Source organism: Cygnus olor, chromosome 1, assembly GCF_009769625.2.
Source record: "Cygnus olor isolate bCygOlo1 chromosome 1, bCygOlo1.pri.v2, whole genome shotgun sequence".
Taxonomy (NCBI): domain Eukaryota; kingdom Metazoa; phylum Chordata; class Aves; order Anseriformes; family Anatidae; genus Cygnus; species Cygnus olor.
In genome coordinates this window covers 46,620,302-46,643,782 of record NC_049169.1, presented here as the reverse complement: position 1 = coordinate 46,643,782, position 23,481 = coordinate 46,620,302, and the positions used below count along the sequence as shown (strand labels likewise).

General features: G+C 41.6%; 1 long non-coding RNA gene across 3 annotated transcripts; it reads right to left on the bottom strand.

The window, feature by feature from the left end:
* Positions 1–1,500: 1,500 nt before the first annotated feature.
* Positions 1,501–20,880, bottom strand: LOC121069968. Of its 3 annotated transcripts, none has more exons than XR_005819796.1 (3): positions 20,441–20,880; positions 18,284–18,489; positions 1,501–1,812 (listed from the first exon to the last, which is right to left on the bottom strand). It is a non-coding gene; the product is annotated as an uncharacterized LOC121069968 (long non-coding RNA). The 3 variants fall into 3 exon arrangements; XR_005819791.1 differs by lacking the exon at positions 1,501–1,812 and adding an exon at positions 6,363–7,412; XR_005819795.1 differs by lacking the exon at positions 1,501–1,812 and adding an exon at positions 17,677–18,149.
* Positions 20,881–23,481: the final 2,601 nt, after the last annotated feature.

Below are 23,481 nucleotides of genomic sequence, written 5' to 3'. Positions count from 1 at the left end.
GTAGCTTACCGTGAAAAACTGTTCTTGTACGTGGCAAGTTTCATTATCAAAGCTCAGTTTTATATTTAGCTGTGAATGTATCATTTCTGAAAAGATGATCCTTCTATTGCTCCTGCTTTTATCTCTGATACCACTTTAATCAACTCCTTCCCATCCTTAGCATTCAGGTGTTTCTGATACTTCTGGATGGTCCATGTATCCTCCTATTCCTACTTGGTGCTCAGCCTGCCTAGTCATATTTAGGTTTCTCACCTTCTGTATATGTCAGGCCCCCTGATTGCCACTTAACCTTTCCTGGCAAATGTCTCTTCTTCCAGATAGGTTACTGATGCAGTTGAGTAAGACTTTACCTCAGAGTAAGATTGTTTCTGCAGTAGAATTAACCAAGTTGAAGGCTGCAGTTGGTGCTGTATTCCTGACTGGAAGTTGACAGTAGTAGATTTGAGGGGAACAAAATGTAAAAAGTATCTGAGCATGGGAAATAACAATTAAACAGACTCAGTGGGTGAAATACTAGTCCCACTGAAGTCAAAGACAAAATGCAACTGGCCATGATGTTTCTTTGCACTTAAAATGAAAGCAGAGCCACCCATGAGGACTCTTTCTTTTTTTTTTTTTTTTTTTTTTTTTTTAACAAGATTGTTTGATCAAGTCCAAATTAGGGTTGTTAAAAATGGACCTGTCTGCCAACGATCAGTTTCAAAAACAATACCCCGCTTTTCTTTCGGTCATTCTTTTAAAGGCCTCCTGATCCTGCCTTTCCATTTGGCACCCCAGATGGAGGGAAGGATGAAGAAAGTGGATGGAGAACTGACAAAGATGATCTTCACAAATGGAGCAGAGGGCAGACATCTATCTGCTCTAGAAAACTCCCAATGCAAATCACCCAGTCTCCATACCTTTCCCTTCTCCATTGTGAGATCTTTCTGTCCCTGTAGTTGTTCCAGTTCAGTAGTTTATGTGGTTGAACTCTGAAGGGACAGATAAAGTACCTGTAATTTTTATGATTGTTTGTTTATTTGTTTTTCAGTTGTGCCTAGCAGGCAAAATTAACAGCCCCAGTGTAGGTTAACTCACTTTGTTCACTTACAGTATATATGCTTGATTCAAAACTAGTGGGAGTCATTTAGTGGCTTGTAACCTAGCAGTGATTTCTCTAAAACTTACCTATGGCTCCCAGATGTGGAGTTTTGACACTAATTCAATAGGGTTATCATGGGACATCCCATGTGTCGTCAGGTGAACTCTGCTGTCATTCTGGAGTCTGTGCAGAGAAGATAATCAGAGTTTCAACCCAAAACTAAAAAAAAAAAAAAAAAAAAAAAAAGCCCAGGAGCTCTCTAAGTGGGCTGGCCACATGAGAGTTAGATGGTGATGAAACTGGGTACCTGCCCCTTTTTGCCCAGCCAGCACATCTGTACAACAGACAGCGAGGAGTTTGGGAACATATTGTCAGCCTTGGAAGGGAGAAGAGAAACAGACCCATCCTTCTTCCCTTCCAGTCCTTCAATATTTCTGAGACTCAGGACAAGGTGAGAGATGCATGGTTTAGGCAGCAAGTTTATTACCTCTCCCCCTCACCATTTAGCAATCCAGGGATGGATACTAACTATACAGTATAGGTCAGCCATCCTCCTTCAATAAGTTTAGCCAATGTGAGAGCTGTTGCATCCACTCTTCAGGCACGATGCCAATTCATTGTCGGTATCCCATTTTCCTCTCTTCATGCATGATGTACCAGGCTGAAGAGAAGTGGTTTTCTTCTTGATTTGAAGGCAGAGCAAAAGAGTTTGGCACAGGTCAGGAGCTCACCTGTGGTGAGGAAGAAGGAAGGAAGAGAAATGCATGTTCTGCTCGGGAGAATTCAGTAAATAACCATAAACAGGGATTTGCAGCTGAGACGTGGGCAATGTCAGGCCAAGGTACTTAGAGGCATAGAGAAGTTTCCAGAATGGCTCCTTCCCTTTCCTTCTGTTATCCACAGCAATAGGTAGGGGTGTCTCCAAGCAATAGGGATATTTCTCTGCTCAGAGGACTCTCCCAGTCACCAGCTGCACGGGCTCTCCAACAAACAGCACACATCAACAAAATGGCACCACAGACCTCAACTCCCCACAGGCCATGGCAAAGCTGTGAACCTAAAAGAGTCTTCTGCTACCACATGTAAGATGGGGGTTGGGAGACTCCAGAGGGCAACAGTGACCTCTGAAGGTGGGTGCACCAGAGCCTGAAACTGTTCTGCAATACTCTGAAGTTTCAGAGCCAAGCAGGCTGTTGCAGGTCCATAGGACTAAATGCTCACACACACACACACCTGGCACAAAACGTCCTCCCATCACGGAGGAAATGAACTAAGCTACTATCTATGGGGAAAATCTGTGAGAAATATCCCTTGGAATTGTGCCCTCCATTTCCCGCAGACCAGGCTTGGTCATCGCAGTATGTGAAGACAGTAGTTTGTGTTGAGAAATGCTGAGAGGCCTTGACCTGTCTCCGACCTTATGCAACCTATTTGCAGTCCTGCCCTAACCCTACCTATACTATTCCTGGATACACGTGGATTTCAAGTTCTGGTATACTATAATCATCTCTTACAAGTCTATGTCAAACCTTTCCTACAGCTAGTCTGCATAAACCCAGCCTCTGGCTCTCATAAAAATGGCCTATATTTGGTTGGTTACTCTCCATCTCTGCTTTCCCACCTGTTGTGAACCCAAGTGGCAAGGACTTGGGTGGGGCAGGAGGGGCATTTTGTATTGACAGTAAAGCCTGTGTTACCATTTTGAAAGTCACAAGTTGGGTTAGTTATGGTTTTGGCACAACTAATAAAATACCAAGTACAGTGTTGATGGCCAAGGTGGGGTTCAGACCCTCAGAAGTGGAAGGGACAAATCATGAGAGGTGTGGGTCTGTTTCAGCCTCCTTGCTTTTGCAGATTTACAGGGTGTGAGTTCACAGGAGGCACAATGTTCTTGCATGGTTGGATGTCCACCTGTATTTGATGGGCAAGTGGTGAGACTGAGAGCAGCCTTCCCATGTGCTGCTGGAAGCTGAGCACCCCAAACCACAGCTCTTCTGGCAGCTAGGTTGTACGGAGGACAGACAGCAGCTATCACAGCTCTCTTCTGGACCAGGACTGTGGAGCAAAGCAGTGACAGGAAGCTGGAAGGGACCTTCTCCAAATGGAAAATGGAAAGAGCACTTTGGGGGAGGAGCCCCCTGGAGGATAAAGTGGAAAAATCCAAGCAGTTCTACTGTTTTTACCCGTCAACTTTGTTCTGTTGTTTCATCTGTGGGTTATTTTTCTTTTGTATACACACTTCACTGTTTCTGTCTCCTTAAAGCTTTCTCTATCTTTCTGTTCTGCTGTGCAAAGCATCAGGGATGCATGGCAAGTTGATTATCCTCATGAAGCAGCTAGCATAACATTGAGATTCAGGCATTTTCTTTATCATTAGCCTAACAAAGCATATAGAGTTGTAGCTAACTGGAAAGATACAGTGCATTATTATTGTTATTATTTCTATTTTTGAAAATGAGGACACCGTGGTGTGGGGAGGGTGTGGGCTGCATGAGTGCCTAGACAGACAGTCATTTAATCTGAAATGGAGAGCGAAATGTAATTGGTAGGCTTATACTCATTAGTATGCTGCAGCCTGGATCTATGATTCCTATTAGAAAAAATATTAAAGGGCCACCGTTCGGGGAATTGAAGGTGGCACAAACAATTTAGTGCAGTTTTTCATCAATATCTTGTAGAAGGGTTGCAACCTTTTTGACTTTTAAGATTAGAATGCAATATTTAAGGAGAATGTACTCCATCAGCTGTACTTGCAACATAGCACATCGTCCTTTGAAATATAAATCTTTGAAAGCAGAATAATTTCTTGTTAGTCTTCAGTCTGTATCCTTGGGCTGGAATAGTTATTTGGGCTTTTGGTTTTATGTGGCTTATGTGCACCAAAATAAAACACAAGCAAAACAAAAAGCCAAAGGGAAAATGCCATTCATGTTCTTATGATCTGACAGAAAGAAAAAGCATTACAAAATCAGGATGTGTATTTTTCTTATATATACTTCTAATCAAAAAAAAAAAAAAAAGTGAATGATAATCTTTTCAATAAAACAATGGTACAAAAAACCTTCAAGGCTTCAGAGAAAATTACACTCTCTTTTCTTTATAAAACATTAAGTATTTAAAAGAATATAATTATTTATGCATTATTTATAGTCAATACTTCCATTTTTAATTATGACCGAGTTAAGTTAGATTTGTTGCCAGACTTAATGATAAACTCCTTAACACAAGATATTTTCTCAGCCTGCTAGAGATGATCATAAACTCCCTGCTCTCTTAAGGAAAAATAAACCTATACAAATGCTAGGTATGTGACAGCAGTGGAGATACATGGTACTCAAGTGGAGAAACATGATGCATCAAAGTCGTGTTATAAAATGGCTTTGTTTTGATACACCAAGATCAAAAGAGAGCCAATGAAAAAAATTCTTCATTAAGTTCCCAAAGTCAGAGTGTATCCTACCAAAGTCAGAGGTCATGAGCTCAAAACGGATGGTATAGTTTCTTCTCAATTGCTTATTTACATATTTTAATAATAAGTTTTATTGAAAGCATCCCCTTCCAGTTTTCCAAAGCTATCACATATGCAATTGCTTAAACATGTTTTAGAAGCCCTCATACAAGCAAAGATTAAAGAGTCAGCCTAATTCCTTTCTAATACAGACAGTTTAATGTATTACATTTAATCACAATATTGTAATTCATTCACCTAGAAATTCATTAATCATAATTCACGCTGCAAGAAAGCATATTAAAACATAGTGACAGTGGCAAGCAGATCTGTGTTCACGGCAGTGTTATTTAAACAACTGCATACACTTGTAGTTATGCAATTAACCTGCAGTAATAATCTTTGTTTCTACTATTAAACATACCTCATCTGGAAGACAGCCCAAACTGACTGTATAAATATCACTGAGCTAATGGTTTTACTTTGGCTGGTACAGCAGCAGCCAGTCACTAGCAGTGTTCCCTCTGGCTCAATTGTAGGGCCAGTTCTGTTCAACATTTTTTTCAATGGTCTGGATGCAGGAGTTGAATGCATCCTTAGCAAGTTCACTGATGATACTAAACTTGGAGGTGCTGTTGACTCTCTGGAAGGACGAGAGGACTTGTAGTGGGATCTAGATATCTTGGAACATTGGACAATCAACAACAGCAAGAAGTTCAACAAAGGTAAATGCAGGGTGCTGTACCTGTGATGGAATAATGCTGGACACAGGTACAGACTAGGAGATGGGTGCCTGGAGAGCAGCTCTAAAGGAAGGGATCTGGGGGGTGCTGCTCAACAGCAAGCTCAATATGAGCCAGCAGTATGCCCTGACAGCCAAGAGGGCAAATTTTGGGGTGCATTAAACACAGCATAACCAGCCAGTCAAAAGAGATGATTCTCCCTCTATATTTAGCATTGTGAATCCTCACCTTGAATATTGTGTGCAGTTTCTGTACTCCACAATATAAGAAGAATATTAAAATGCTTGAAAGCATCCAGAGGAGGGCAACAAAGCTGATAAAAGGGCTGCATGGCATGTCCTGTGAGGAAAGGCTGAAGACTCTTGGTTTGTCTTGTTTGGAGAAAAGGAGGCTAAGAGGCAACCTCATTGCTCTCTACAGCTTCCTGCGGAGCAAAAATGGAAAGTGAGGTGCCAGTCTCTTCTCCCCCGATAACCAAAGATAGAACATGCAGGAATGGCACAAAGCTGCACCAGGGGTGGTTCAGACTAGATATTAGGAAAAAAGTTCTTCACCGTGAAAAAATTCTTTACCATGAATTTCTTTTCCGAAGATGGTTAAACATTGGAACAGGCTTTGAAGTGAAGTGGCTGATGCTCCATGCCTGTCAGTGTTCAAGAGGCATCTGGATAATGTCCTTAATAATATACTTTAACTTTTAGTTATCCCTGAAGTGGTCTGGCTTCTAGATGATCTTTGTAGATCCCTTCCAACTTAACTATTCCATTTTATTCTAGTATTTCTGTCCTGTATCTTGATGAAACAACTCTTGGGGACCCCTTAAGTTTTCAGTTCTTTGTGTTTAGGTCTTGGTCCCACTCATTTCACATTCTAACTTTGAACCTGAAACGAAAGTTCTCATTGCTGATGGGTAAGAATTCAGATAAGTTAGGAAGGAGGATACTTTTGTTTCTTCTGTTTTTTCTTTTCTTTTCTTTTCTTTCTTTTCTTTTCTTTTCTTTTCTTTTCTTTTCTTTTCTTTTCTTTTCTTTTCTTTTCTTTTCTTTTCTTTTCTTTTCTTTTTTTTTTTTTAATGGTGTTTTTCATTTAGTACTGATGAGGCTTCTATCTGCCTGTTTGGCTAGGATGAAAAAGACAATTGTGGAATTGTGAATCGTATCAGCATGTCATTAGTAAAACTATGTATTATTTATATAGCATGCACAGAATGCTGGAGATTTTACATGCACATAATCAAACTATTCCCTATTCCCAAAGTTAGGAGTTGTTGCTGAGTAGTTATTACTAATAAGTAAAGGAGGCTGGGGCACAATACAAGCATACAAACTCATGACTGCAATATTTGAAGTAATTTCTGTAGTCTTTTTCCTTTAGTCTTTTTCATGATTCTCTCTCATTTCCTTAACTAACTTCACAGCCATCCATGCCCATAACTGCTCCCATACCCGATGGAAGCAGATAACACAGCAGTGCACAGCTGGCCCCAGCTCTTTAGAGTGCTTTCAAGGTGCTGAGGTTTTCTGGTGTATCCTATGGGATTGTAAGTTTTTAGCAGATGTCCTCTTTTTGCTTGGAAGATCCTGAGCCACTTCATATAATCTTGTTGGAAGCAGGAGCTAAGGCACAGGAGACCTGCTATTGCCATTTGTTTCCAGCACTGGATCTCACAGCGAAGTCTAGAGGTACATCTGCATGGAGAAGCTAGCATAGCAACCAGCCCACATGAAAGATGGCATATGCCTTCCTCTGCATGTCAACCATGCAGCATGGGCTGAAGCTGATGTCCATCACAAGAAGGTTCTGTGAGCAGATGAGGTGAAATCAATGCCACTGGCATGCAAAAGGGGGAGGGGGGGGGGGGTTGTTGCTAAGCTAAAGAAGCCCTGAGAACCTGATGTGCTCACATGGCTCCCAGCACTTAGGTGGAAGTTGGCTGCTCTGAGTTGAGAGAAGGAGAACAAAAATCTTGTTGCCTTGGTAGGGTGAAAAATTGGGTTTATGCCGCTTCCAGAAACTGTATGCTAGTAAAGTGGTTGACATTTAGTTGATTTGCAGAGACAATCTTTTTGCTGCCACTGGTCAATGGGGCATGCTTCAAATGCCGCCTGTAGACCTGTAGGTGCTTTGTAATAGGTGACTCCTGTAAAAAATGACAGAAAACTCATTTGCTGACAGCTGTGGGAACAGAGGTTTTTAATAGAATAGCAGTTTCACAATACACTGCTTATCAAGTGATTCCTCTGGGATTATTATTTACACTCGAGGAAATCAGCATTCAGAATCTAGTCGAACACAGGAGGTGTCATGCGATATTGGTGTGAAGAGGGGAGAAGCTGACATTTCAGGAGAATCACACTGGCACAGCCTTGACCAAAGGCAGCATGGTCAGACTGACAACAGGGCAAATGTGAGATACCATAAGATTTGGAGGGGGTGGGATTTTTTTGTCACCAGTGCACTACAAAAAAGAAGAGTATTACTCCACAAATACAAGTACAAAAACTTTGTATTTAGCCTGAAAGTCTGTAAATCAGGCTTTGATCATTTCAGTGTGGCTGCAGGCATGCAGGGGACCTGGGTGAAATGCTTAAAGTAGATATCCAACCATTCCTGCTATTTTCTCTGTGAAAAGTTTCCAGAAAATGCCAAACTCCCCCGGTGTAACTGTCAGGGCCCTGCAGGGGCTGGCAGACCCAGCCCCATGGGTTTGTCAGGGCAGGGCCTGCCAGCCAGAGCCTATGCCACCCCCCCAGTCAGGAGCAGGGCACCAGGGCAGCCGCAGCCCCCTGGGGCACCGGACACTTCCCTGGGGTTAGGGTTTGGCTGAGACCAGGCTGGGATTTGGGCCCACAGGCGTAGCTGGGCATGGCAAGGTCGTGGGGAGACGGAGCCCAGCACTGCTGCGGCCTTTCTGGGACAGGCGCTGGTAGCACTGGAGGTGATGTGGTGTCCTGGGTCATGGGCCAGTGGAGGAGGCCTGGGGGTCTGAGCTGGGACAGGCAGAGTTGGGGGTGCCCTCAGGCCCCTGAAAATAGTCACTGTTTATTAAATAGTCACTGTTTATTAAATGTTATTAAGACGAATGGATGTGCATGTGTATAAGCATGCAGTCTGTGGTTTAAAATCAGAACTCAGAAGTACGACTGAACACTCAGAAGTGATGATATGGGGGTTAAAAAAAAAAAAACACATTATGCTGCTATTTAGTCTTGTCTCTCCTCCCTGGAAAGCACCTATTTTGACTGTGAGAGTAAAATAAGTGCTTATGTTTGGAGGAAGAGACACCTTGAGTGTATGTGTGCTGTTTAGATAGCTTATACATAAAAGCTTGTGATGCAAGGAGCCAACTGTCTTGCTTAGATAGGCGGTACCAGAAGAAGAAGCATTAAACTGAGAGATGAGATAGCATGTAATAATGCAAAGGGAGTCAAGCAAAATCCTCTTGGTGAGTGTATGCTGTGGCTGCAGATGTTATGGCGTTAAGTTTACACTTCCCAGGTTTCCTTAAATACTGCCTGACAGACTAGTCGGCACTGAAGTGATAGCAGAGGATGTCCAGGGAATGGAGCATTGTGCTGGCTGGGAAAACCTGAACCATAACCACAAGACTATCGTGCCCAGCAGAAGAGAGAAAATATTCAAACCACAAAAAAAAAAAAAAAAAAAAAAAAAAAAAAAAAAAAAAAAAAAAGCTGTTAGCAGAAGTTCAGGCATCTCAGATAGGAAGGAGAATACAAACCGATAGCTGAGAAGATATGACTGCAAAGCAGGAGAGAAGGAGATGAAGGAGATGAAGGCTATGGGCAGAGAGTAAAAATAGAGTCTAGGAGGGGAGTCTGAGACATCGGGCATAACGGGATCTCAGGGACTGAAGCAAGGGCAGAAGATTGCAGGTCCCTGGTTGCCTGGCTTACAGACAGTAGAGTCACTAACAGTTGTTTCATGGTTGGCTGTCAAAATGACTATCAGCTTTGCAGAGGAAGGAAATTGAGGGTCAGTGAGAAAAAGGAAGGGTGCAGCGTATGTTGTTACGAGGATGACCTGGTAGCTAAGTACCTAGGGTGGGATACAAAGGAGGAGGAAAGAAAAAAGTACTTGAGGGGTACAGTCTCCCTTGGAGCCATTAGAACCAGCCTGGTAGAGCCTGCAGCTAAAACCAGAGCTGAGCACAGCAGGTCAGACAGGTGGGGAAGCTGGCAAAAGAACATATTGCTGTATTTAAAATTAAAAAAAAAAAAAAAAAAAAAGACAGCTGTAACTGTGCTTTTGACAGTTGATTTAACTGCTCACTTTTAATTATATTTTGTCATTTGAAGTGAAATGTATTCCCTTGAAATGTTTTACCCACATAGCTCTTAGCCTTTCTTCCAATTACATCGCACCCATCCTCTTAAAGATTAACAAGCTTTAATGAACTCTATTGTTGTTAATTCATCTCCTTTTATTTTGACAGTGTGACCTTTTGTTTACAATTAGTACTGCTAATGCTATGCAGGGTCGTGTGGGTCGAAAGAAAGAAAAAGATTTCTCTTCAACACGGTAAGACAACAAATGAGTCCATTCCTCTGGAGTGCTTGTTAGTTTTGTTTTGTTTTGTTTTTAATGAAGAAAAATCTCCCAGAAATAGATCTTCTGGTGGGACTTAATCAAACTTAAGCATCTGATTCCAAAAGGCACCTTTGAAAACTCTCCTTCAGCTGCAATGTATGTCTGGAAGGACCTAGGTTTCATAGGTATTGGGGATTTTTGCTTAGTTTCTTAAGGAAGTAAGACTGATGTGATCATCCAGTACATTTTTTTTTAACCTACAGATCCTCTTCAAGTCCTTTTTGAACTCATTATTTAGTTTCAACCAGATTTGAAAACAGAATGACAGTCTTAAATATATTAAATTCCACATTTGATGAAAATGAACAGCTATGTAGAGGAGTAAGACTTTAATTAGGGTACCTACTATGAGAAAGCCTGTAGCATGAGCTTAATCCTTATTAGACACTGAAGACTCTATGAGAGAGAAAGAGAGGGGGAATAAGAAATCCCAGCTGTGGTCTGAGATGTCTCTGGTCAGAACTCATATTCTCTCAGGCAGTAGCTAATCCAACAAAGAAACCAGCTTTGGGGTGCATTACTTGTAGAATTTCTCCTTTACCCCAAGTATTACATTAGTTAATTATTTTATTTAACTCTGAAAATTCCTAAAAATTCAGTTTGATACCTATCAACTTCACCCAGTGTGTTAAAAGAGCCAAGCAGCCCATTCTCAACCTGAGATCAAGACCAAAGGCACTCTGAAACCGGACTTTTCCTCTGATGAGTTATCTACAGGGCAGTCCAAGCAGTCTTTGGAGGCTGTGGACATTCCTGGGGAGGCCAAAGCTGCTGTGTCCTCTTTGAGAACAGCTCTGATAGCAACTGCCTCCTCTTCCCTTTGCCCTCTCTACGTTAGTGTACAACCATTGCTGATAGTTACTGTGCTTGTCTGCCCAGTGCTCGGTTCCCCTTTGCCTGAAGGGCCCTCCCAAACCCTCTAACCCTCAGGCCCAGGACTGCTCTTGGGCAAGGGCAGAGGTGCATCTGAAGCTCTGGCAGTGTGCACTAAACAAGCTCAAAGATGATGAAGTAGACTGTTTATGATGTTATAGATTGTACTGATTCAGAGACTCACATGGGATGTCAAACACTACACTTTGGTTCTTGTTCTGGAGTTGTTCCATTCAACAGTGTTGGAACCCAAGTCTCCCTTCTTACAAAAGCCGCATTCTTTCTTTAAGCTAAGGGATTTATATTATCTGTGAGTTTTCTCTATAAATACCTCTCATCAGGCCCTTCCTCCTGGTTTTCCTACCTGTCTTGCATTATTTTAATATAGTGGCACACACTCAAGAGAGGGGCTGCTTAACATCCTTTCCCAAGCTAGCCTATAGCTCCCTTGCTTGTCCTGTGTATACAGAGTGAGGAGATGTAAATAAGAATTAACCAGGCCAGAAGAGGAATTGGCATCAAGAACTGAGAACCCACTCAGGCCTTGTAAACAAAGAAGGAGTACAGAATCGCAGAATCACAGAGTGGCCGAGGTTGGAAGGGACCTCTGAAGATCACTCAGTCCAACCCCCCTGCCAAGCAGGATCACCTAGAGCACATTGAGCAGGATGGCATCCAGGTGGGTTTTGAATATCTCCAGAGAAGGAGACTCCACAGCCTCTTTGGGCAACCTGTTCCAGTGCTTTGTCACCCTCACAGTAAAGAAGTACCCTCTCATATTCAGCCAGAACCTCCTGTGCTTCAGTTTGTGCCCATTGCCTTTTGTCCTGTTGCTGGGCATCACTGAAAAGAGACCGACTCCATCCTTTCCACACCCTCCCCTCAGATATTTATATACGTCAGAAGTCAGTCTTCAAGAGGTAGTTCTGGCAGTGACTTCTGCCTGAGGGACAGGACTTATTGCTGTCATTAGTTGCATGTGTCAATTAGCTCCAGGCAGTTAGGAAACTATTCTCACCATATTCTCACTCCCTTATTTTTGCTGGTGTTCTACCTTCCCATACAAGAAGTCTTTGCACAGGTACAAGGGATAACAGTGCCTCTCTTTCCCTGGTACACTGCAGACTATTCAGGAACACATGGGTCATACAATCCTACAACACCACCTTATAGGAAACACATATGTAGAGGCTCTGCAAGACGCTGAGCTCCTTTAGTTCCTACAGGACTACTGGTGTTCAGGTTGACTACGATGGGGAGCTGGCACTTCAGCAGAGAGCCCCAGGGTAAATAATGATCACTAGGAGCACTAGTATGTGGCTTTTCAAACCTCTTCTGGATAATGCAAGAGTCTGATGAATATTATGTTTTTAATAGTTCAACTCTGCTTGGCATAATAATTTTCTACCTATGGTGTCATGGAGGTGTCTGTCTCAGAACAGCCAATAACACAAAAAATGTGGTGTTCACAACTTCTTTTTTTCATGCATTCATGCAGAGGAGGTACCTTTAGATTCCTCTGGTGGCTGGTGAAATCTAAACATAAAAGAGTTCCTGTCTTTGATGAAGTCAAATATTAGACTCCTGAACTGAGATCAGAATCAACAGTGGAACATTTAGATGTAGGCACACATAACTTTGTTTGTTGTAAGTTTTCTCCCAGGAAAAAGGAGATGATCAGTGGTTTCAAACAGAGCATAGATTTTAATTGCTTAGTTATTTGCCAGGAGGTAGTAGTCACTAATATGTGACTACACTGTACAAATTGCTTCTGTAAAGTAAACTGGTATTTTTACAGGAACGTGAATGAGATGCTCAAACTGAATTTGAATAGAATTGGAGCAGCTGACTCTTTAAATCCCTTGTGAAAAACATGGACATAGCCTATTACCACTGTACCAGCATGTTTGGAACACTAAGGATTGGAATTATTTTTTCAGAACCTGAATACTGTTAAGTTTGAGCCATTTCGCATTCTGTGACAGCAAAACAGATTAATTGTATCTCAGGCTCCATTTTCAGTATGTTTGTCACCAGATTGGGTGAATAGGATCGTAATCCTTCTATTCAGCTGAACTGCAGCTTACTGCATGACCTTTTCAACAAATGTATTTTAATTAGCTGTATGTTCACCTTCTTCCTATTGCTGAAAGCAGAAAAAATGGATTATCGACAGTATGGGGTATTATATATTTAACCTTTTAGGCTGAGAATTTGGACTGGTGTGAAACCAATCTGTAAGGATAGCTACCAATGTTGTACAGGTCAAACTGTGGCTAAGCCACAGCTTAATTTTGTGCTTTCAGGTGTATATAGTGTACAACTCTGGAGCCACAAAATGTTGGTGGTAATTAAATCATCTTTGAGGTTTTCTTCCCTAATTCTTGTCCTTCCCCTTTGTTAATGGCACCCTCAATCTTTGCATCTAAATGGCATGACAAGGGTCCCTGGTACGTGTTTTGTGCAGAGGTGAAACAATACTGAAAACATTTGCCCGTCTTGTAAAAATATCTAATTCCAGTCCATTGGTCAAGTACAGCCAGGTCCAATGGCAACATATGGAAAGGGACAGGGCTGATCAGAGAGTCAGTACTTCAGAACACTCCCTAAATGGAACTAATTCATATTTTACTAAAATGGGTAGGAATCCCATAGGAGGGCATATTCTACTGTGGAAGTGTTGGGCAGTGGCTTACCCTTCAATCTGCAGCCTTAAAAGTCTTCAGAGGCTTCTTGTTAAAATAAAAAGGATGTTGTTAGATCTCTACCCTCTGATGCATTTTGTGGTTTTGGCCATGACTCTCTATAAATGCTACAGGTGTACTCACTTGAGGATAGTGAGTCTTACTCAACAGCCTTATTCAGAAACCTCAGTTGTCTACCATGGCACCCTGCTGGAAGGAACCCTAGAGTGAGTCACAGGCATTCAGAGACTGTGTTAACATTTTTGTCCCAGAGGTGCTATTTTGACCTTGGAATATTGCTCCATCTCCCTGACACCCCCACCCGCATCACCCAAGCCTTTATCTGTCTTGTCAGTTCAGTGCACTCTCTTGCAGGTGGTGGCTTACCATTACCTTTGTATCCACATGCTGCCTAGCTAAATGCAGCTGCATGCAGTGTAGCTGGTGTGATGCAAATGCATTGTCAGTGCTAATCCAGGACAAATGAGGGAGGACACCTGTGTGGTTCAACCTTAACCAGCGAGGGAGTTCATATGAAAAATGCAGCTCCTACAGCATTCAGTTCTCTGCATTTCCACATCTCGACCCAAGTCTCTGCACCAGAGCCCACTCTGAGCTGCTGGGAAGCTCACTGGCTGTGCTGCGGCCAAGCTGTGCTGGGAGGAGAGCCGCCAGCCCATGCACTGGGGCCAGCAGCACAGCCTCGGCACTGTGTGCAGCCCTGGACCGCCATGGAGAATGAGGCACTCACAGCTATGGGTGCTCACAGAACAATTTGGACCCCACTATAGGGGACTGTGAATAGCTTCTGGTTTTCAGGAAACATAAATGACAAGCTATCAACCCCAGCAATTGGTTTCTATCAGCTTATATTGGTTACATTTTCAAAGCTATGTTCAAAAGAAAAAGGGCAAGAAATATAATGCTTCAATGATACTGCCATTTGCTAGATTCCCTTAATAAGCCAGCTGTGAATAGATGAAATTGCTTTGTGAACCTGCCGCATGAAGCACACGTTCCTGGTAGTTTTCTCATGCAGAGGAATAGCTGCAGAGGTTACAAAACGCCCGATGGATCAGCAGAGCAATTCTGCTGCCAATAGCCTGAGTCAAGTTAACTCCTTTGGAAGGGTGCAAAGGAGGAGTGCATGCAATGAGGTCATTTTGACCTCTCTCTAGCCAGACGCAGGCACCTATAGCAGCGATGAGGGCAGGAGGCTAACCCAGATAAGGGAGAACAAAACAAGTGCCAGTTTGATATACGAGTACATACTAAGCTTTAAGCCTGGCTCCTGCCCTTTTCTGTGTGTAATAAATGAAATGACCTTCCAGTTAAAGTGTAAGAGATTGGAAAAGACAAAGCCGAGCAGCGAGGCCCTTTTTCCCAGTGCATACCCACATTAGAATTCTGCTCTCACGCTCTCGCAAAGGAAAACTGTAGCTTGAAGAGAAAACAACATAGCATTAAGCCATCCTGGTGTCAAATATTGTAAAAGAAAACAGTTAACGACACAAACTCACTGCATTCTCATTAACAGCTTTGGGTATAATAGCCTCCCTCCCTCAACACCAAACAGGATTTCTTAGTGCTCTTTTGTGCTTAAGCCTCCAACTTGGCAATTCCACCCGGCCTGCTGCTCATAAACTGTAACTCCTTTGTCATTCCCAGGTATTTTCTGTGGTTTTTGCTTTTATTGTGGCTTGAAACTATTTTATGACTGCGTTCTATTGTTGTTCTGTGTACAGTAGGTAATGAAACACCTTTATCTGCATCTTTTGCTTCTTTCTTTTATTCTCCCGGCTTAATGACATTATTGTGAGCACCACTGGGACTGTTACGCAGATGTACTGCATACTGGAGAAGTTGCTGCTTCAGGATAAGCCATTACTTTTTGTTGCCCCCACAGGCCTGGGAAAGATAGCTATTACAAACAACTTCCTGCGACAGTTACCTCATGAAAAATATGTTGTATGTCAAATTAACTTCTCAGCGCAGGCCTCAGCTAATCATACCCAGGATATCTTCCTAACGAAAGTCGAAAGGTACCCAGAGTTTTAATTAAAATCAAATATGTAATTGTGCTTAGTTACTCCACAGAGATTATCCGCAAAATAATATGAAATGCTCTCCTTCCATTCCTGACAGAACAAATGAAGGCTGATTTGTTTCTCCATGTAATGTTTATTACTGGGGAAACTACACTTTAACCGATGTTGACAAATATTCTGATTTATGGGGTATTTCATACAGATATCATCCAGAAACTACATCTCCTTAACTTTGTCTTCTTAGCTGGTTTTGCTTAGAATGATTCAGCTGCCTGTCCCTGGATATTCTTCCATCTAAAGCATATTAAAGGGAATCACCAGATTGTGTCCCAACCAGTAAAGAGAGCCATCTGTTAGGGAAAGGTCTGAACAGTAGGCTATATATGGTACTCGCCAACACATGGAGGGCAAAAAGATCAACTGGAAGAATGGCAACATCCAGGGGATTATATCTAGAAAATGGCTAGCTCTCCAGCATCTAAATCATGCATTTTTAATTCATCACATGGCAGACAAACAAGTCAAACATTAATTGGCATGATAAAAGGGAGCTCATACTGTATTCTACACCCTTCAGTGTGGAGATCCTTGCCTGTCAGAAAGCCTGGGCAAAATTTGGATCTTTGCATTTGCAAGCACCAGAAATGAGATCTGTGGGCAACACCACTTATTAATGAAAATAAAAAAGTGAGGAGAAAGTGCTGAAAACACTCAGCATGGACATGAGTCGTTAAGAATGTTATGGATGATATTTTTGCTGTTAAAATGTACTGTAATAATTGCAACTTCCCTAAGCAAACGAAATTAAGAGTTAGACATAACATGAATAGTTCAACTCCATCAAGAATACATTTTTATGCACACTGGAGTTTGATAAATATTATTATGAAAACTGACAGACTCTACTGAATGAAGAAATATATCCTACCAACAGTACAAAGGACTAGAAAATGCTGTGGGGCTATTTGCTGAAGAGGCTCACAAGTCACGATCATTTTCATCTCTAGATAGTCTAAGATAAAACCACTCCATCTATTTTTATTTTATATTTATATTTATATTTTTCTTTAAGCTGTGTTTCCAGACTTCTGTCATCATCAAAGAGAATATTAAGGTAGTTTAAGCAGGAGGTCTGGAATAACTAGACACCCAAAAATGACGATTACCAATGCTGGCAAGTTCACCATAAGATTGTGCTCTCTGAGGTGGGCAGCTGGACTGTTTTAGCCACATTGTAATAGAAATTTACTTGAAAATGAGGAAAATTCTCAGGAGGGAACCATTTGCAATTCATACACATACTATTTTTTATTATTATTATTTTTAATTTTTACGTACACAGTGTCCCAAGAAATCCAATCCAGGTAGAGTTTATCTTAAAGAAATGGTATGCAAAGAAAAACTGACAAGCCCCGAGATTTAAAAAAAAAAAAAAAAAAGTATGGATACACTAAAATATGGTTTCCTCCCTTCTGGTACCTCTTCCCTCGGTCCCTATACTCATCTCTTCCATCACATACACACACACTGACTGCGTTCTTCATGAATAGGCTGTTCCAGTGTGTCTGGTTAGAAATATAGCACTTGAATAGGTTCTAGGAGAGTGCTAGTTCAACATTGAGAAGGTCAAAATTGCCAAATTTTGATTACTAACATTATCATTTTCTTCTTTATAAAAATGATTAGAAAAGTCCATGTTTGGATGACTGATTGCAATGGATTAGCTATGAAATGAATGAGAACATGCAGATTTTGAAAAAGAAAAAAAAAGAGAGAGAGAAAGAGAGAAAAGAAAAGAAAAGAAAAGAAAAGAAAAGAAAAGAAAAGAAAAGAAAAGAAAAGGAAAGAAAAAGAAAGCAAGAAAGCAAGAAAAGAAAGAAAGAAAGAGAAAAGAAAGCAAGAAAGCAAGAAAGCAAGAAAGCAAGAAAAGAAAGAAAGAAAGAAAGAAAGAAAGAAAGAGAAAAGAGAAAAGAAAGAAAAAGAGAAAGAAAGAAAGAGTAACAAATATCTGGAAAAAGTTAAATATTTTGAAAAAAGTGACTCTCATGCTGTTTTTATATTTGCTTCTGAGCCAAAAGCTGCTGAAGAACTTGAAATGTGGTGTTCCAAATCCGTAAGAAAGAGATGTACTTTTTAGTGAGAAACACCAGCTACACAGCTTTGAGAGTTTTTAGGACTCAAAGAGGTTTTCTGTCTGATTCTGCCTTGCCATGATCACTTGTGGTTATTCATTAGAGGCCAAGATCACAGTGGCACAACTTGTAGCATAGTTTCTCATCCACTGGAACAGATAGGGAACATTTCAGAAACATTTACTCAGACTGAAAGAATCTCTAATGTGTGCATCTACAAGCACTTCCTGGGAATGAAATCAAACTGTAGTACAGATGTTGCAGAGCTTCATTCTAAGGTTTCCAGTTGATCACGGAGACTTGTAAAAGCAAAGAACAGAGAAACTGTTCTTATACAAAAGGTCATTGTTTGTATTTTATTAACTTTTTTATTGCTAAACATCTGCCACTAAATTGGAAGCCTCAGCACAAAGCATGTTGCACTTTATGTACAAATCAACCCAGTCTAGTCTAGCAAAAGTTGATGCTGGGATGACACAGCACCCAGCTTGGTCCGTATGGTATAGGTGGCGGTCACCTTGATGCAGGTGCTCTGAAAGTTAAATGTTTGGAAGCACAGGTAGCAATTTAGAAAAAGGAACCTAGCTGTGGGTGGTCGTGGTGTCAGGGAAGCCCTCACAAAACATCTCCAGTGCAGGTATTCATGGGGGGCCTGGCAGGGCTCACCTCTGGGTACAGAAGTAAGACGAAGGAAGTCAAATGAATACAGATCCATCCAGACAGTCATCCCTTGAGATCAGTGAGGTGGTGGCCCCAGAGGAGAGAGGCAGAGGGAGTCAGTCATACAGGGTTTTCAGGCAGACTGGAGGCAGCAGGAGGCTGTGACAGAAGTACACGGAGTCCCTTTGGTGTAACAAATACTGCCAAACTGCCTGATAAAAGAGGTGCTTAAGTTACATACAGCACAAGGCAACTTTCTGGTCTATAAAGAAATCAGCTAAAGGAGAACCCATCCTGGATCTGTCAGAGTGATTCAGTCAGTGATTATTTCAGTGAAGTATTTGATCAAATGACTCAAACTTCCAGGCATTTTGTCAACTGACTGAAAATGAACACCAGACGTCTGACTACATGCCTGAAGTCACGTACTGAATTAAGCAGTCAAATAAATAAGGGGACTAACAGTTAGCACACACAGTGTGCTCTCAAAAATGAGATTTCTTTTATTCCCTGACGACAAAGATTGGACTGCCCTTCTTTGAACCGGTGGGGGAGGAAGGACATCCTGTACTTCTCTGTATCTTGTCCAAACCTTCTGCTGAAGGGCAGTGAGGGGGAGGCGAGGGCTGGAGTGTACCCTCTCCTGTGTCAGTCAAAATATTCTGGCCTGGTATATGAAATGGGGTAAGATGCTCTTCAGGGGCTGATGAAGCAACTTCATCTTCTTCCTTGGAGCTTTTTTTGTGCAGCCTGTCTCTCAGAGCAGATTGCATTTACCCACCTGCTGAAGCAAATGTGGGTTGAGTGATGTTCATAGTTTTATTACAGCTTCTGTTTTTGATGTTCTTTGCCTGAACTGCTTCATCATTCCTTGGTGGCTGTATTTAATTAATTCTTTAAAAAAAAAAAAAAAAAAAGAGGGAGATCTTTGCCAACTTCTCTCACAGACAAGGTCTTTTCCGGCTGTACAGTTAGGGCCCTGAGAAGAAACTTATCTGCTTGCGGTGTTATTTTCCATCAGGGCGTAAAGGTAGGTTGCACTGTTAAGCACATCACTTCACGCCTGCTTGGGGAACATGAAGTGCTGTTCTGAAAGGCAAGGAGCAAACCAGCACTTTTCCATGCTTGTCTGCACAGCCCTCTGGTGAGTGAAGGGAACTCCACATCCAAGTTGTCCCTGGAGAGGTATGGATTAATGCAAACCTTTCCTGTGGGGGGGAGTAAAGGGAAGAGCCTGTCCTTAGCAGCATATCTGGGCCCATTGGACACTGCTGGAGCTGATGCCTGCTGCTGGGACAGAAATGAAGCCTTAGGACAGGTTATAAGGCAGAGAGAATCTTTGTGGCAGATTTCCCAACATGCAGAAATCTGAAAAGGTACTTTGTGAACTGAAAATGATGTTTCTGTATTTGGAAAAAGGACTTTCTGAATCTAAATATATTCCTGTGAATTTGTTTTATGCTCAGCTTCAAGCTGGAGAGAGCTTGCAGGAGCCCTCTAAACACCCAGTCCCCTTTTTCCTTCCATGCAAAGAAACTACCTGAGAATATGTGGCTGTACAGCTAGCTGTTCAACATGGAGGAAAAGTGATCTGCTATGAGTACTGCTGGCGGTTCCCTTCATCACCAGAGAAAAACCCCTCACGAATGGCATCCTGTTGGTATTTCTGCAGGGCTCCCTCATCCAGAAGGTTTCAGAGCAGATCTTACTCATCTAGATGAGTTACCACTTCCATTTATTCTAGGCAAGAGGCCTAAGTTAAAATGGAAATTAATGTGTTTGTTAACTTCCCTCTCATTTATGTTTGTTAGCTTTTCTCTTATGCATAGTGAATTAAAAAATAATAATAGCTAATCATGGCCTGGCAGGGATTTTTAATAGATTTAATTTTTCTCCATCATGCTTACATGTAATCTCTAACATTCAGTGTTTTATGGGCTTGTTATCACTCTAGTAGTGCTTGTAGAGCATGCCTGGAGTGCTTGCAGAAAAACTGCAGGAAATACGTGCTCCCCAAGACCAACAGGTGCTGGTTACCATTCCCAAGCCAAGCAGCGCATGTTTTGTATCTAGATGGCTACTTTAGCATGATTCACATCAAAGGGGATTTTGTCTTTCTAACAACCACACTGAGGGAAGGGAGCATTTAAAGGAATGACTTACAGCACGTAATCGGTAGTTGGCCTGGAAACACGCTCGGGCTTGGCCCTTGAACTGCCCTTGCTGCGATGAAGCTGACAGACTCTGCGTGCTTTTTGTCAAAATGAAAGGTGGTTACCTTTCACTGCATTGTGACATATTACATATGAAATTATGACGTTATTACACATGAAATAGTAGAACCTGAACGTTGCCTGTGCGGGTATGAGTGATGTGCATGTCGGCTGCCCGGGGGATCAGGACCGGCTGGGGTTCATCACTCTCCCTGCACAGGTCCTGCCACTACCCAGGGGGATATTTAGGTTTTGCCAATCAGCTTTGTCCTATAAAGCATGAATCCATTGTAATGCTCTAAAATAGTGAGGGATTGTTGGTCCATGCAGTGCAAGAAGCACTGTTGCTATGGTAACCAATCCTGTATCATTTTTGGTGTTTCTGCAATAAAAAACAATACATATATATATACGTGCATTACTTTTATTAGATTATTGTACCTTTGAAAAGCATTGCTCAGCTTTTTTACCTCAGAATCAACAGTTTAATTTCAGACTGGGTCAGTACCAAAATGATAATCATTGTTATTCCAGATGCTTTTTTGGTGGCCTTTGTGAATTTACTGATGGTCTCAGCTCAATAGATAGTGACAGGTGTCTACACTATTAGTGTCTACTACAATTAGCACTAATTGGTACCTCTATTGGCAGCAGAGATTGGCTAGGGATTTAATGGAGATGAGAGATGAACACATTCTCTCTGTTCGTCCCTTCTTTCCCCAAATATACAGCAACACACTTCTGAAATAAACACTCATGGTCAAAGTAAAGAGAAAAAGTTTCAATATTTATTACTTGGTTTGTTCCTGAGCTGTGGCTTAATGGAAGCATTCAATCTCTGAGACTTTCAATTTGGCACTTTTCAGGTGAAATTTTCATTACTAGCCTAATTTTTTCCAGGTGCACTTCTGCAGCTGCAATGTATTGTGCCATAATTTAGCACCTGCAGTTCTCCCTAGCAGCAAGAATTTCCAACCAGGAAAAAAAAATGGTTGGGTCCAGCCTTGATTTAAATAAATAAAATTTAAAAAGCAGCCCCATCATGAAAAGAGCAACAACAAGCTGCTTTCAAAGAAGGTTTAATCAAGCAAAAGTGTTAGTGATACAATACTGTTTGCTGATAAGCATTAACAAAAAAGAGGGAATCTGTGCATTGCATTTTAAAGCATCTCTTACAAGGCTGTTTTCTTACTTAATTGTTACTTCCCTTTGTAGAAAAATCTCCCCCATTTGTTAATTTGTTTCTTTTCTTCTTATGCCTGACAAACAGCTCTAACCATGTTAAATTGTTCACTTGTGATAGGGGAAAGGGTTTTATTTATGCCTGTGAAGTTAGTTGAAAGTCTTAGACATGTGAAATATATAGTGAGTTCAAAACAGGTGAATTACACTCCAAATAAGTGTTGGCAGCTCTTTATCTTTCCTTGTTTTCCATATTTAATTCCACCCTTGAAAGATGGAATATGCATCATTTCCCCATCGTCTCTCTCTGGTTCACATTGAGTGAAGTGTTTTGAATTAATTACGTTAAATTATTAATAGCTCAAGATTTGAAAACATTACAAGGTTTGAGTAATGTTTTATCAGGCAGTAGGTGTATGGTAATTCTGACGTTTTCATACAGTACATTTCCAGCTGATAGGTAAAAATAACGACTATATGCTGGAAGCACTGAATTCAGTTCATTGTGAAGCATAATAAGGTAATGAATGTTTAGGCTGCATATTAGGAAAAAAAACTGCCATTAATGAATAGACTCCAGGAGAAACAATGAAGGCAGCATTTTTTAGGTCATGTAAAATGAACTGTACAGAAGTATGGAATACAAAACAGTTCTGTATTGGTAAGGACACAATGACATAAAAAGTTTCTTCTGCACCTGATTCCTGTGATTCTCTCATGTGAAATATTCTCTGATATAACACCTCTACCTGTCCGTTATTAACTGATGGCTAACTAACAGTTTGTTTGTCGGAGAAAAGGAAAAATACCATAGCATTAAGCCCTCTGAATAAAGCATTGCACTGCTAGAATTATCCTAGCTTAAAGGGCCAAACACAAACACATTTTAACTAGGGCTATGAAATAAATGGTCATCTAAATCAAGCTGTATTAATTTCAAGCATTATTTTGAACCTGTTTTATGGTGCTAACAACCATCTGACCGCATTTAAGGGAGAGGCAAGACAACTGACAAAAGACCTGAGAATTAGCTCTATAATTATTTGCTCAGGGAAAATGGCTTCTTTCCACTCTCAGCCCATGGTGTAGCTCTTGATACATTTCATCAGCCTCGCGTAATAAACCCTGTGGAGGAATTAAGGAGCCAGGAAATATAGGTTAGACTCACAAGACAGACACCTGCACTTCGCGCTCCTTGATGCCCCTGGGTGCTCGCAGCCCACCCTGCCTGCTCTGCCCCCAGCTGCCTGTGTGTCCCCTGGCTCAAGGCACCCCTCCACCTGGGCTGGCATTTAGGCCATTTCTCAGGAGAACTGCCCTACCCCAGGCATTTTTCTGGGGTTGGCACAGTTTCCGCTTCTCGTACCAAGTAACAAGCTGTTTCATGGTCTAACAAGAAATGAGAGCAAAGGGGTGTCTAAATCTCCTGAAAAAGTGGGATTTTGCCTTGCTCTGAGTCTTGCTGTCTCCTGGTGACTGAGGTCTCTGGGCAGGCAGTGGTTCTGGATCTGCTCTTCAGTGACCAGCTCTCTCCAGGTTGTATGGAGTAGCCTCCAGCATCCAGCCTGGGGCTGTGTGGAAGAAGGCAGAGTGCCTAAAAGCTGTGTGTGGCATGACCTAAATCTTCCCTGTGAGTTTAGATTCATTCAAGTAACAAGTCTTAGTGGGAGAGGAAAAATATGTATACATCTGTCCTCATATATCTAACCATAAAGGGTTATATTTCCAAAGGTGTTTAGACATCTGTTGAGTCATGTAACTGCTAGAGTGATTTTCAAATGTACCTTAGTAAGTCTGACAGCCAGTTCT